This window comes from Anguilla anguilla, chromosome 8, assembly GCF_013347855.1.
Source record: "Anguilla anguilla isolate fAngAng1 chromosome 8, fAngAng1.pri, whole genome shotgun sequence".
Classification (NCBI taxonomy): Eukaryota; Metazoa; Chordata; class Actinopteri; order Anguilliformes; family Anguillidae; genus Anguilla; species Anguilla anguilla.
In genome coordinates, this window is record NC_049208.1 from 50,245,956 (window position 1) to 50,251,004 (window position 5,049).

A 5,049-nucleotide genomic window follows, 5' to 3' on the forward strand; every position below is an offset into this window, starting at 1 on the left:
TTTTTCTCTTCCCAATTCACTGGGATTCATTTTGAGTAAAGCAAACAAACGGTACAAAGTCCAATAGCCGATGCAGTCCTGCGATAAATTACACAGATCATTACCAAGACCGACATACTCGTGATAATTTAGGAGCGGAAAAAAGGGACTGCCGTCAGCTATCGCACACAGGCTCATGGTAGCTCATGGAAAGCCGTGGCGAATTTGCTCAGCGCCCACATTAGTTCAAGCAACTGCAGAGAAATAAATGAATAGCCTATAGTCGGAACAAGAATTATAGTGACTGCTCAAAACTGCGTAACTGCATTTGTGTACGTGTGCGTATGTGTTTAAGAAATGACATTTCTATGTACACACAGACAATGAACATGCGTAACTATTGTACAGTGGATTTAGCATCGAGTGCAATTGAAATATTTTTTCTATACTGTACACCATACACGTTTTATGTATAAAATAGATAATGTGATGAAATGAGGAACTGCATTGCCCATATTTGGTTGGTTGACAGGCTTGTATAATGTAAGTTTTACGATGTCTCCAGTAGCTTACCTTTCATTTAATAAAATGCGTCGCTTGGTAATTTATGACTAGGATCAATACAAAGTATGCCTTTAAAAATGCACTGAGGAATTTCGAATTCCAGCCCTTTATAATTTCAGTTCCTAAAAGTGGAAAAATAATGTGAAGGTGACCACACTTTTGCCAAACTGCAAGTTATCGTGCCACATACCCTATACATTGTTAGGCTGTACATGCATTGATCGGTTAAACTTGTCTGAACGTCTATTCGATCAACAGGACAGCGTTAAGGAGAGGCAATTGCAGTTGGACTCAATAGAAGAGCGAGAATTCTCCACCACAGGTGACACATCAAAATGTTGGCCGATACCAACGGGGAGAACCTCTACCTACAGTGCCAATGTGCATGCCTCAAAAGCCAGGACGTGGACTTCACCTCTAAAAGATCAACATAAAGCTAGATGGTCCGACTCAAAGCTTGAGAATTCGGGTAACAGTACTCACGCGGACACAGCGAGTGACGTCATGCTCAATGTGTCCTTATAAACATGGGTTCACTCAATGTGCCATTGGAACAAGCTACTTAGGGACACAGTACGGGTATGACTAAAACTGCAATTATACTCTTCGAAGTATACAGACACTGGAAACGCAACAAAGCCAAGACTGTTTATGACAGTTCTATACTACAGACCACCCCATGAGATGGCCTCCCTTGAGAACGGGTTTAAAACAAAGGCAGGGTCTGCAAAAGATAGTTTCTTGTTTTCCAGTGTAAAAAGACCTCATAATACTTGGGTTGTGTCTGTTTATTCAGTCGTCGTTTAAGTATTTTTCTATCGAAGGTTGTGCGAATAACAGCCGACACTATTCACGCCGTGTGTTCAACAGCCGAACTGGTCTAACCGCGTAACTGGCACAAAAAAATGGCAAGCGCAGTGGCACTGATGAAAATCCTCATGAAAAGCAAAAATAAGACCGAGAGTACCCATTCTGTTTAGAAACAGTGCGATTTCGGAGCATTATGTTTCATCCTTAAGTAACAGACGTAGCTATTAGGGAAATTAGCAGGTTGTATTTTTTTGTATAACGTAAGAAAGCGATAGGCTATTTAAATCTTCAATTCTTCTGTTTATAAAAAAGACAAAGCACATTTGTAGGCATTTCCAAATTTTATGCCACCGTGTTAATGTTTTTTTTTTTTAAATATCCTCTGTATATTACATTATTAACAATGTATTTCTGTGGTTTCTACCCACTGGGTAGGATATGTGCATAATATATTCAAGTTATGTACAGCACCTTACAAATAAACAGAGAGAGACAGACTAGTGAAAGAAGCACCTTTGGAAATGAGGCACGATGAAGTTGTAGGAGCTTGAGTGCAACTGGGTTCCTACATCAGCTCAAACATGAACGTTAGGCACCATATTTGCTCACATAATAGTAACATGCAAACCTTGAAGATCTTTTTTTTATACAAATTTTTCGTTATTTACTAGGACAAAGGGACAACGAGAGGGGAAAACAAACAAACAAACAAATCAGAAGCACAAACACAACCGCTCGTTACTCGAAATAAGGGGAGGATCAGTCGCATTCTACATTAAGGAACAAAGCCAGGAGAACACAGCAGCAGCAGCAGCGGTAGTAATAGTAGTAAGTAGTAGTAGCAGCAGCAGCAGTAGCAACAGCAGCAGCGATTTAGAACAAGGAAAATGCGGAAGGAATACAAACTGCACTCATAAGGAGTGCCGGGGAACAAAATTCCGATTAGGAGTCGATGAAGTGGCTTTTTATGTCAATGTCGAAAATCAAGATCCTGCCTTTTTTCTTCAACACTTACCAAACCCACGTCAGGATATTTTATGCATACAATTCTAGGCTGCCGATATCGTCATTTGTACGTCCACGTGGAAAAACTGTGTATTTGCTCATTACATAAGCATAGCAAGAATCCACAAAAGGCATAACGCTACATTACGTCGTTCCATCGCTAACAGATATTGGCGACGACGCCAGTAAACGTGTAAAACTGCACTGTGCACTGATCAGAGACGTATGCTTAACACGTGGCCATTGAAAATGCAATTTTCAACTGTGCAAATGACTATGAGCGGAACTCTGGATAAAAATCTGGTTTGGGGGGGGGGGGGGGGGGGGGGGGGGTGGGGGGGGGGGGGGGGGGGGGGGGGGTGGGGGGGGGGGGGGGGGGGGGGGGGGGGGGGGGGGGGGGGGGGGGGGGGGGGGGGGGGGGGTAATAATTAGAAAATTAAAATAAATCACTGCTTGTGCCAAGTTAATTGTTTCGGTCAGTTTAGATCGGTCCTAACCTATGATGCAGACCTGTCGCTGACGGCCATCAAGAGTAAACTCGTACAGTGCCCGTAGAAACTCTGAAATACACCTACAGGGCTCAAGGGATTGGTCTGAGGCAAAGATAAGTTGGTACACATTTACAACTGGGCCCCAAAGTACATCTTATCGGTGGACATGGGTTGGTTGGAGGCTAAATCTGAAGTTCCTGTCTGTATCTCCTCTATACAAACATGTGGTTAACCATAGCAAATATATTACTTTCTTAATTACATATTACACAAATAACGAGGGCATAGTTATCGAATCAAAATAGTGACAAAATATTTTTCGTATTTAAAAAAAGCAAAAGTGTACAAAAGTGAATTTTTGCAGATGCGCTTCAAAACCACAAACTCTCATCACGCGATAAAGAGCACCCGCCATTTCTTGCTCTGTTGCTACAAGTTTTCTCTTCTTTCTTTCGCATGGAAGATCCCGCTGAAAAGCCCACGTGTGGCGAAGTTTGGCCAGAGCGTCCAGGCTCCTCTCTGAAGGAACCCGCAAGCCCGACTGCAAGGTAAAAGACACCTTCTGCACGTGGGCAAAGGCAGGTAGTAAACAATGCACGAGTGGTAGCCGTGGCTGCGGATTAACGCTGCGTAACGTGACCTGGAGAACGTGGCGAAAGCGGGACGAGGCTAAATCTATGAGGTTTTTTTTTTTTTTTTTTTTTTTTTTTTTTTTAACTGACCCTCTCAAGCACAGCCCTTGACTTAATCACAGTTCTAAACCTGATTACACAATCACGCACGCGCTCTTCCAGCTTCCGGATACTGGATTCTTATTATTATTATTTATTATTTTTTTGGACATCGGCTGAATGCGCGTGGCACTTCTGTATGGAGACAGATGACGCTAAGTGCAGAAAACGTGGACCGAGTGGACTGGGTAAACGTCTGCGTGATCGGAGCTGTAAGGCGTGCGTTAACCAGTACGCGACGCCAGGTGGGCTTGCCCTGGAAAATTCCAGCCCTAGGACTTCCAATAGATCAGGAAACGGGAGAATGAACATGAGACTGCTAACCTGGCCATTTTCTCGGAATTCGGCCTGTTTCCATGGTACCGGCTGAAACTGGATGAGAGATGAGGGGGGCGCATAACACAGAACCAAATTTAGCCCTAATCCATCACATTAAATGTATACAACAAAAATCCAGCTGTTCAGTCTCACCAAACGCCTGTGGGTAGACAGGAACATTTTGCTTAGAGACGACTCCGCCTTCAGAAAATTTGAAAACGTACGTTGGTATGTCATTAAAAGACGGGTGCGTTCACGATGACAACCCAAAGGCTTTCACTGCTTCGTCTCGGCTGTGGCCAGTTTGACCACGCCCTGAAGTGGCCTACAAGATTTCACACGGTGTCGTCGAAACAGTCTGTCCACAGGCCTTCTTACCCACCAGACTCAGAGCAGCCATTTTTACGTGGTCTGTTGGAAGTGTAATGGAATGTGAACAAGTATGTATGCTTTTGTTTTCAAGTGTCTCCTCACAAGTCATTTGAACCATGGAGATTTTAGGCTGGATCTGAGTACATCTCATGTTTTCAATAACAAAAAAAAAAGCCAGTTGGCTCCCACTGAAAAATACCTTTGAAGCCAATGGTCCAAAAAAAAACAAAAAAAAAAGCCAAAAAGAAAAAAAACAGCATAAATAATAAACAGCATTTCCCTCTTCTCTTTTAAACAATAAGATAGTGCAATAGAGTTTTCCTTTTGAATTCTAAACGAGTCAGTTCCCCCAAAATGACTTCCACGTGAAACTTGGCACTCAGATTTGGGTTGGTTTTGAGTCTTGGTTGTGCACAGACCTTGGTCTCGCAGAGAGACTAACACTCCATCCCATGACCAGGTCAGTCCTCAGGCAGGGCGGGTGTCGTTTAACCTGTGCTAATCATCTTTTTCTGAAAGAAATGACGGAATAAAAAAGTAGCTATGAAGCCAAAACATCCACGCTGCAGTCCTCGCAAAACGACTGAAAAAGCTCACGTTTTCTTTTTCTTTTAAAAAAAAAAGAAAGTTGGTTCCTCTTTTTGTTTGTTTGTTTGTTTGTTTGTTTGTTTGCTTGCTTACTCGTTGCTGTAGTACAAGTCAACATTGAATCAAGTGCAGGGAGTGTTAAGAAAAGAAGCCACACCCCTTTTGTGTAGAGGAGGTGGGGTGAGGGTGGG